This window comes from Oryzias melastigma, linkage group LG19 (assembly GCF_002922805.2).
Source record: "Oryzias melastigma strain HK-1 linkage group LG19, ASM292280v2, whole genome shotgun sequence".
Lineage (NCBI taxonomy): Eukaryota > Metazoa > Chordata > Actinopteri > Beloniformes > Adrianichthyidae > Oryzias > Oryzias melastigma.
This window is the reverse complement of record NC_050530.1, coordinates 16,519,209-16,530,538: the sequence shown is the minus strand read 5'-3', so window position 1 is coordinate 16,530,538 and position 11,330 is coordinate 16,519,209. Positions and strand designations below refer to the sequence as shown.

General features: G+C 38.5%; 1 protein-coding gene across 31 annotated transcripts in view; it reads right to left on the bottom strand.

Moving 5' to 3' along the window:
- LOC112154138 (ankyrin-3) overlaps positions 1-11,330 on the bottom strand; it is a 157,155-nt gene that overhangs the window by 94,726 nt on the left and 51,099 nt on the right. The gene's annotated exons all lie outside the window — the stretch shown is intronic.

The window sequence follows — 11,330 nt, the reverse complement described above, 5'->3', positions numbered from 1 at the left end:
GCAGATGTTTAGAAATCCGCATAAATGTGAGCACTGCAAAGCGTCAGAAACAATTGACTATTTATGTCCAGAGCTTAAATGTTTGGGAAAATGATTAAGTCACATCTAAAACAAAGAAAACAACACAAAAATGCATCTATTTTGAAAATGTCCACAATGTAAGCCTCCAAAGACGCATTTACAGCTTAATATTCCACATGACATTTAATCGAGAGGATATTATTTAACATCCATGTGGCAAAAATGAAGTGTTTACATTTTGTGTAATGTCACTAAATGAAAATTTCAGTATTTTAGTTTGTTTCTTTGCATAATAAAATATGAGATGGAAGGTGTGCATTTTCCCAAAAGAAAGCAACATTTATGTTGCGTAAATGGCTTAAGGAAATTCTGATGATGGAACAACCTGGACACACAAAATCCTCATCTCCTGGACATCAACAGTCCAGTCTTTTATCAGTCCCTGCTGGCAGTTCAGGAGCATTGCAGTAACTGCAGTCTGACAATATCACATCCTCAGAAAAACAACAAAACGTGATCAATGTGCAATAGGAAGCATAATTATTCGGGCAGATCAATAATTTTGAGCTAAAAAGTTGTTCTTTCTAATAACGGTTTAGTGCATTTCAAAACAGTAAACAGCTTTAAGCAGCTTGTGTGTTTAAATCAACAGTGAAAGCCAATAAGGAGTGTCTGTGTTCTGCTCATGTGCGAGTGGCTGATGAGGGCTGCGATCTGATTGGCTGCTGGGATACTGCAGTCTCAGTCTTCATACAGCACTCAACACACAGGGTGGAGGAGGATAAAAACAAACTCCTTCACTCCTTTAATGTTTCATACTGTGATCATTTCAAGAATTTAAGTAAAATAAAATCAAGAGGACTGTATGTTTTCCATTAAACGCAGGCACCCTGCATCAGGAAGCCTTGTCCCGCCACGTGATTGGTCGACATATTGTCTCCACCTTTATCCCAGCGGGTGATGCTATTGCTGCTGGATCGCGAGCACCGCACAAGCAGTTGACTGTGAGCAGATAAACCAGCAGCCAAGTGGAGGAGCGGAGAACCACATCTATAAATACACAGCTCGGTGCTTCAGAGCCGCACATCCTCTGACTGCAACCCTCTACCTAAATGAGGCTTTAGGGTTCCGACTGAAAGCGAACATCGGTTACTGTAAAAACTCATCGTCCATGACGGAGACAGTGCAGTGGTCATGAATAAATCACCATAAAAGCTGTGCATGGCACGCACATGACCAAACGAAATAAGCATGGAGTGAGTGGTAAAGGGAACGAATAGCTGTTTGGAAAAGTATGATTGATGCCTGATTGGAGGTTTTTTTACACAGCATAGGCTCAAGAATGAACCCTATAAGAAGTATATCAAGACAAAGTAGTTTAAATTTGACTCTTTGGGTATGGATGTACCCACATTTTAGCCTTATTTATTCACCTAATTTCTAATCAAAATGAATAAAGCTGCTTTTGAAGAAGCCCGACTTAAAAAAAATTGTTAAATTGTTAATTTTTTTTGTGCCTTATTTGCAATCATGAGACACTGGCATATTCCCATGGTTGTGAACATACTCATCCCCCTATGCCCTCCCCTACTGACAAAAGAGGAGCAATTTGACAATAATTATATATTTTTTTATAAAACATAATTAGTTTTAAATAATCGTATTAATTTTAAGTGCATTTTAGTGTTATTTTGTATTTATTCATTTCTTATTTATCTCTGTATTTAATAGGTCTGTGGTAGCAAGGAAAAAATAAAGCTCTATTCTATTTAGTTCTATAATGATGGGTTTTTGTCTTTAAAATCACAGGTTTAGTGATTTGCAAACATTTCTACACAAAAACATCGGTGGTTTATTTAGTAGTAACACATTTTTATTGCAGATTTAAAAAAGAACTTGGTATATAATTCTAAATATATATATTCGTAATTTAATTATTTGTTGGTTCTAGGAAATTGATAGACTGGCAACCTGTCTTAATGAAACAAATGGGGTTTTTTTTGCCAGTTAACTGTTTTCCTTTTAAGACCGAAGAAATTAAAAAATCTCATTTAAATCGTGTTTTTAAAGCAGACACAAACACACACGCTGCACTTGAATAGATAACCAAGTATCATTTGCATGAGCGCTGGCCCTTAGCTCGTAAGATCCCACTCTAATTAAGGGATTGCTTTGTAAATCAATAGAGGTCTTATGCTGCAGCACAACATCAGCACCACAGCCTTCTGCTGACTGGTCATGGATTCAACTTCCCCCCCAGACGCTGAGCTGTGGACTATCCTACAGCAATCCAACATGATTTAGGACGAGAGGAGAAAGAGGTCAAAGTCTCCTTCCTCTAGGGACTATTGCAAACCTAATCTAACGTTTAGAACAACCATTCATCAAAAGATTGGGTTTTTCTAATTTTAATTGAAACAATCTATATATATTTATTTAACCAATTAAAGAGTGTAACGATTTATTTTAACAACTATTCAATGTATTTCATAATTAGAAGTTTCTGATGGTTAATATTGGTTAATGTTGAATGATCTGATTATGTATCCGAAATACTGGTAATTCTGAAGTAAAGCATAACATAAAATGACAATTTTTAACAAGTTCAGTATCAAGAATCTTTATTTTTATTGAAGGTTTGGAAAGTTTATGATACTTGGTTATTTATTCACTAATTCAAGTGCAGGCGTGTGTGTTTGTTTCTGCTTTAAAAAACAGATTTAAACCAGAATTTTGTTGTTTGGCAAAAAACATTTGGATAGTTTATGTTAGAAAAAGTTTTGTAACAAACCCTCTAGAGCCGGTAATTACCCGGCGGGCCAGATCATTTTATTTTATTGTTATTAATGGCTCAATGTTATCTTGTGCTCATTCTTTATTCACAGTTATGTTAAAAAGTTACGTTTTTGAAGTTTTAAAAATGCCGTTTTACTGTGTTTAATAAATGTTTATCTTGTTGGCCCTCAACCTAAGGTATGTTTTGGATTTTGGCCCCCTGTCCGATTGAGTTTGACACCCCTGCTCTGGTGGTTATACTTACTGATCATCTCCAGTTATTTTTAATTTTTAAACAACCTCATAGAAACTGAGTTGTGGGTGTCCCTTTTAGCAATTTTTACTCTTAAAACCCTCCTTAGATAGAGACTGAACTTATTACTGACACAAGAGGCTGACAGTTTCAGCTAAAGAACGCAAATATGTGTTAGCTTTTAAGCCTTAAAGCTAGATCTTTAAAATTAGGTAGATTTAGACAGAATAGCCCAACTCTTAAGCTACATACATTGGGCAGTCAACGTGAGTTCAAGAACTCCCATTTAGCACATTCTTGAAAGACCCTAGTGTTTACACTGGACAAGCAGGGAGGGGCTTCTCCTTTTTTTCTTCTGTTTACTAGCGTAAGCCTACTAACTACAGCTAGAAAAGGCTTGGTGTGAAATGTCGAAGCTATGCAAATCTTGCAATTTTGTACGAAACAGAAACAGTTTGGTTCATTTCTAGCGTCATGCAAAGGTGGATATGGATTACCATCATGTCAGGAGAGTGGCCTCAATTTACCATTTTTTGAAAAACAAATGCAGACGTCGTCAGGCTTGTCGCCATGTCTCGGTTTACCAAATAAACCAGCTACGTTCCGAGTTTAGTGAGTTCCAGGTTGACCTGGTTTAGGTGGCAACATATGTTTTAACGGTCACACCTTGTACATGTAAAGCCTGAAAATGGTCATAAAAAGTTGCGTGGCTCCACGTTAGTTTGGATCAAGAACCTCGAAACGTGTGTTTACGCTTTTTCACATAGACTTTTTATTACTTGACTGTGCATTACCGAGGATGGTGCGTATGTAGCTTCACAGACAAGGAGCTTCCTCCTTGTAAAGGCATTAGAGAACATCTCAATCAATAGACTAAAAGCAATTTAACGTTTTTGTTTGCTTGTTTATTAAATTTAGTTTCCTGCATTTTTAAAATTATAAACATAAAATCATGTAATAATATCTAAATTAGCTGAGACAAAGGCATGTTGAGTGGATGAAAGAACTGTTCCACTTCTTGGTGCTGATCCTTCACTGCCAAAGAGAGAAAAAGAGGCGACGTGGTGGCGAGGGGCAGGACGATGAAAGGCTGAGCTGATCTAATGACATCCTCATCCAAACCGTCATTTTCCTCATCTTCCTATCTGCTTCCCAGAAGTCTGGTTTCTTTGCTTTTCATCAGCTCTGCTGCTTCAGCAGCTGCTCTCCTTGATCTCATGCTGTTTCCCTCAGCATTCCTTCGATAACTTCACTTCATTTTGATGCAGCTTTTTTCCTTCCTGTTTCTTTTTTTTTTTGTGCTGTGTGGTGAAGATGTTTTTTTTTCCACTTCCCTGCTTCTCCAGCAAATCCTCTTCAGTCTACCAATCAAAACAAAGTCAACTCTGCACTACCAGAAAATGAGATTCCCTTAAATCAAAATAACCAAATTGATGACAAATTTTAGTTATTACACACAAACCTTTAAAATACGTTTTGTTCTACGAAAAGACCTCAACTCACGATGAACTCAAGAAGACACTAAAACAGGCTATAGGACCCTTAAACCAGTGTACTGAATATTACAATGACTGCAGCTTCACATAATCCCTTTCTCTCACAGTTTTTATAGGAAAGTAGCACCTCTATAAAATATATTTTTCTTGTTTTCAGTTATTTCCTATTTGGGAAATTATGCCCTGTTGGAGAAAAGAGGTCAATTTTACTTTAAAACTCTTGCACACCACCAAACAAATACAAAACAGACATGAAGGTTGAGATAGTGCACACCTGAAAGCCTATGTGCATTCAACAAAAATGTAAAACAGGTGGATATGGGCTGTCTGCGGGTAAAAAATGGGCAAACTCTGACGAGATACCATGGTCATAGACCCCTTGGTGAGCAGACTATGACAATGATATTTCGCCTGGGTTTGCCCGGATGAAATATCAAGGTCTTAGACCACTTGGTAAGTCTTAGTGAATACCTAAACAACACACAAGGGTAAAGTAAGGGTGAAGTACGTGATACGTAGTCGCGTCGTACAGATTTTTCCTTTTTTCAAAGCCCCACAAATTCTGCCCAATACACAAGAGGCCTGTTAATGCCGCCTAGAAATGAGCAAATTAGACAATCAGAGTCATTATTGTGGACATTCTTCATGTGTCCTACAGACACTTAGTATCAGTATTCTTATTATTGCATATCATTGCACTCAGTCAACAAGAATCTAGAACACGTCTTAGTAAGCACCGTACCACAGCATCACCAATACCTTTTAAATGCCTGCAAGTTATAATATCCTTACAAACACTTCACAATACACTTACCAAACGCATGACATGGTACATACCATTTTCGTGACATCCTTTAAGGTGGCTGCATTAGCCACAAGGCAACTACAAGACACACCTGTGCTCCCCTTAAAGATGCGGCTCATCTCACCCTCCAAGGGCCAGGACCACCCGTTCGGGTGCATGTGACAAAGGCTTTCGAAAAATACCTCTGGTGGTACGTAGGGGTCTATAACAGAACTATATCTAGAGCTTTTTTGTTTTTATGACTTTTAGCTGCCATTTGCCACATAGCACCAAGTTTACTTGGACTTTATTTCGTAATCCCCTTCTCCTCTGACCTTCCGTTGTGATACTTTCCCTTTAAGATATCTTAAGTAGTTTTTAGTTGTGGTATGTAATCCATAATTCATAAAGCTCTTTATTCAGTTAGGCTTCTTGTTTGTGTGCCAGGAGAAAGCTGAGGCATAGATGCTTTCTGAATTGTTGTTCTGGAGGTGAAATTACAGGAAGCACTACACAGAATTTCATAAAACTAGGTTGACAAGAAAAGAAAAAAAAGAACCCATTACATTCTGGCACTGATCCAAAATGTTTGTTTTAAAAATGAGAAGGGACAATGGCTTTCTGATGAGATCTGGGGCTTTGCTTCCCTTACCTTTTTTTCACATTTTATTTTAAGAACTTGATGTGCAATACTCAGAGAATCTTAAGGTTGCTTTGTAACTGAACACTAAAGATAATTTCAATTGACTTTCTGAAACTGGTGTCAGAAAACACAAAAAAACAAAAAACAAAGAGGTGACTTGCATTCTCTAGTCTGAGCAGAATTCCTCCATAATCGTGTACTCTAGTTGCTCTAAATGAATTCAGGTTAAATTACGTGATTTGCACGTGATTGCAATACTGGCAAAAAATTCCACAACTGTCACATTATTCAGCAACTGGGGCAATTCCACTCCAATGGCTATGTCGGAGAAAAAACTGTCAGTCTTTTTTAACCACGTTCACAGTAACTCTAGAACAAGTTTGTGACATGCTACATGTTAGCCACATTAGAAGTGTTAGCTGCACTAGAAGCATCAGCCTTAGAAGCATTAGCCTCGTTAGATGTATTAGCCTTGTTTGAAGCGTTAGCATTGTCAGAAGCGGTAGCCTCGTAAGAAACATTACTGTTGTTTGAAGTCTTAGCATTGTTTGAAGTGTTAGCATCGTTTAAAGCGTTAGCCTCGTTAGAAGTTTTAGCTTTGTTTGCAGAATTACTGTCAATTGTAGCATTAGTGTTGTTTGAAGCGTAAGCGTCGTTAAAAGCATTTGCATAATTATAATCATTACAGACGTTAGCCTTGTTTGTAGCATTAGCGCATCCCAACCTTCTTTGCAACACGTACAAAATTAAAGAGGAACCACAACTACAACAAACATTACTGTGACTATGATAACTTGGAATCTTTTCAGTAACATGAAAAAAAACTCAGCTTAACCCTCCGACACTTTAACTGCGTTAGTATATTCACAATTGTGGCGGTATCTTACAAAATTGCTTCAAATTGGGAAAGCAAAACCAGAATAAATCCATATATTTGGCGCTACAGAATTTATGGTGCACTGTTGTTTTTTTTTGTTTTGTTTTTTTTTTTAAATTGGCTTTTGATTGAGCCAGCAGAAAATATGGTAATTTGACAATTTCCTATAATTTCATTTTAAGAAATATGCTTAATGACTTCCAATGGAACAAAACATGCTTTATAAATAATGATATATTTGCTTTAGTTCAATAATAACATATTTCAAGATAATTTTTAAGAATGTTTTTGGTATAATTTCAGGAGGAGAGCTAATTATGTTTATGGAGACAAAAGCTCTATGACGGCAATACAAGCATCATAAATATGCAGTAAACCTAGTTTAGATTCAAGTTTGGCATGAATGGGTGATGGTTCAGAGTATCGTCTATGTTGATCTGTTCAGGATCTGTCGCAGTAGTCCACTAATGAGGATGGCTATGCAGGCTTGTGTGTTTGTCAGGCTCCAAACCCTCCCTAGTCCCAGAAGCAGAAGTGTGGCAGAACAATTACAACAGGAGGGGGGTCATCAACAGACACCCAGGAGGGAGAAAAGCGTAAATGATAAAAAGAAATGGGGGTGGGGTTTGTCTCAGGGGGCCCACAATGGCGTTGGGGTGGAGACGAGACCCCAGATGAAAGAAAAATCCAGTGACAAGTCTATCCCAAAAATAAACAACAGAGGAAAAAAATGTGCTCTCTCCCGTTCCAGTTTAGAAATTAAAATATATATTCTGAGGAGGATCACCTCATATTTTTACTATGACATCAAATTCAATATTTTTGGATTTTGCATGTATGATTAAATTTTAATATAATAAAACATTATTCAGTATTTTAATAACAATATTTTCTCATGGTTAATCATGTTTAAAAACAATATAAAAGGAAGCCTATCATATTTTTTATTGTAGTATTTTTTATTTTACCAATTTATTTTTAAATATTAGGTCTATGTCTGTATTTATTGAAATTTTAATGTTTTTATTTAAATATTAATTAAAATGAATTAATTTTTAAATGTATCTGATTTTATGTAAATATTTATTATTAATAAATGTTTTATGAGTTAAAAAAATGTAATCATACATTTTAAAATTGGTTCAGTTTACCTTTTCTTTTCTTTTTTTTCTTATTACAATGATTATTATTTCATTTGTAAATTTTGTCTTCATTTATTTACAATAGATATATTTAATATAATAAATTACTGAATCTAAAATGTTTTATATTTTATTTAATATTCATGGTCAATCAAAAATGCTAATATTTAAATCAAAAGCTGTAAAAAAAAAAGGTGGAAGGGTGAGCAGATGGTCAATCTATCAAACAAAAAAAGGCAGCCAAGCAGGTAATCACTTTCACATCTAGGAGGGCCTCTAAACGAAATCAGCTAACCAGCTGGAAAACCTGACCGACTGCGTCTACTACTTGATCAGGCTGCTTCAATGAAGCATGCTGGTTTGAGTCATGCTGGAGTAAGATTGTTCCTGATGGTGGTCTTAGTCCAATCATATTGTTCTAATGCCTAGTCTCCAGTTTCCAGTAGAACATCCTGTACCCAGCTCTCACGGCTGGCTCCCTAAACCTCGAACGCAGACTATGGTTTCAGCTTAATGGATGCTGTCTGACACGGGCAAAGGAAGTCCAGCCAGATGTGTTAGAGACACAGAGAAAGTGATGTGATCCGAGAAGAAAGAGCAGATATTTTTCCATACCCTTGTGCCAAGAACCGACAGACTGACAGTGATATAGATTTACCTTGAGTGAAGCCAAAGATAGCTGATATCCCCTTTACAGTGTTACTATACAAACACAACAAACTGCTGATGTCGCCTTAATCACAGGCGGAGCAACATGTCCCCCGTACTTGTTGCTTCGCATACGTAAACAGCTTAGACCAAGGTCAAACGCTGATTTCATGTCAAAAGCTTTCATGTTTGACACAGAATACAACCAACTGCAGTCCTGCATGATAGCAATTCTAAATAAAAAAGATAGCGAGTCTATTCTTTCTGGTCTTTCCTATAAAGACTGCAGAGCCCATTGTTTAACATTTCAGTTCACAGACAGCACGTCCTGCAACTGTGGTATGTCATGAGGGTTAAAGCATTCCTGCGACTGTGTGGGAGGTCCCTCTTCGCTTATCCGTCCATTAGCTCTACCCCAGTGCCTGTAAGTGGGCAGGAAGGGAGCCGACACCGGGTAAAAGGTGTGGCGTTCCTTTTTCCAGGCTGCCGATCCATTACAAGGCAGATATCGTCAGACATGGAGTAGAGTTTAAGGCACTAGGAGTCTGAAGGAAACACTCAGGTGGTATAAAAATAAAAAGTAGAAGCTTCCAAATGAGATATAAACACATCCTTCACTTATTCCCAATATGTGGCCACTAAGCAGAGATATCGAGAAGATGAAGAAACGACAAAGTAATTCCTTGAGCCTTTGTCACATACACCTGTACGAGGGTTAACCTATACAGGTCCTGTGGGTTTTTGGGTTGTTCAGGTCTGTCGAGGGTCGTAGACAAGAGCGGCCGGATCTTAAGATGACCACAGGTGTGCCTTGCAGATCCCTTGAGGCTTGTAAGGCCACCTTAATCCTTGGGCTTTCTCATGAGGTCCAGATGACCCTACCCTTACATTGACGTGTTATCCCTCCCATGACAAAGGTGGACAGGATTTAATGGCTGCCATGGACACCAGTGAAAATAAAACTAATTGAAAATGAAGTTCACTATAGTGTCTTGTGGGTTCCAGATTACAATATTTCCAACGTGTGCCTTGGATAGCACAAAGAATCTTAACGGACATCATGAAAAAGGTATGTACCATTGTCATCCATCTGATAAGTGTATCATGAAGTATTTTTGTAAGAAAAATTACACACACTTTTGATGCCTAGGTGATGATGTTGACAGTATCCTTGCACCACAATCAAGTCGTTAGTAAGGTGCACGTACTGGATCACTACTGACTGAGCAAAAGCTGTAAGTATGGATTGTGCAGGTGATACGTAAATGCTTGTAAGATACCTGTAGAATGTCCACGCAAAATACGCTAATTGTCGAAGTTCCTAAATTCCAGCAGTTAGTATACTAGCACGGGGCGTGTGATTGGCGCACACCTATCATGTAAGCAGCCAGTCAGTGGTCAGGGTACACCTGTCTAGGGATCGGGTCCTGCACACCTGCTCCTCATCTCCTTGTCAGACAAGTTGTTATTAGGACATCCACGCCTGCCAGCCTACGTCGGTTCGTCTGTTCCTCTTCGGTAGAGTACATCAACCAAAGGCCAAGCCAAGTCGTTACCTCTCCTTGCCGACCTTCTCTGACATATTATGCTCTTTTATCAAGGATTAACAGTATTTCTCCCCTTGATGCCATCAAAAGGCGTCAGCCAGGGTATGGTTGTTTTTGGGAAGACAACCATCAAGGTTGTCTTCCCGAAAACAACCATCCAGTACCTCCACACTTCCCTTGCTTTTTCACAACCCTTTGACTTTACATTGTCCTGCCTTTGGGTCTAGTTGCCTTAGACATAATATAGCCCTGTTTCCGTAAGAAGAGCGGAATACTCACAATGTGCCTACGTCTGATATACTTCACTTCTACTTATCCTTATGTGTTTTAAAGTGTTTGATACGATCTGTTGCTTGCAGCATGCCAGAAGGAAAAAATGTGAATTAATTTATTGCCTCAACAGGTTTCTTAAGTGGTCGAAGTTTTTGTGTGGGTCCACAAAGGTTTGCCCTTTCTCTGTCCCATATCCACCCATAAGGACAGTTGTAAGTAAGGCATTAAGCAAGGAAGTCACCTCTCCATCTGGTTTAACCTTCATAGGAACGAGGTCACCACAATGACTCTATTGGAGACAGGTGGCTAACCCAGAACTAATGATGGCCTCAGGCTGCCGAACGTCTGCGCACACACCGAGGCGACTGACCCAACCGTATGCCCACAAAAGAACACACACAACCCCAGGTCAACGAGCTGCTCCTAAACGCCTGAGAAGCTGCCCCTAACCATTCCCTTCAGCAGGACGGCTATCAATCCTAACTCCCATCTATTGATTCCATTTCTGCGAGTCAAAGATCAAAGTCTGAACTTTGTCCTTGTGCAAAGGCATCTGCACTCGCACACGATTAACCGCAGGGTGTGACTGCTGACGCGCTCTTCTGGTTTCACATCAACATCACCGGCTGTTCCACAAGCAAAATCCAAGAAACAATTTTATTTATTTATTTTTTTAGATGAAAAAATAAAACCCTCCAGCATGTGATGGTGTGCGCACGGTGTTGATTTAAAACAACAAATAATAAACTGCTGGGAAGTGTTTTATAACTCATCAGTGACGGTTTCCCCAGATAGATGCTGCCAAAAATACCACCCTGCTCTCTGGAGAACCTTCATTTTAATTTCTCCCTTCTTGCTCTTCTTCTCCATC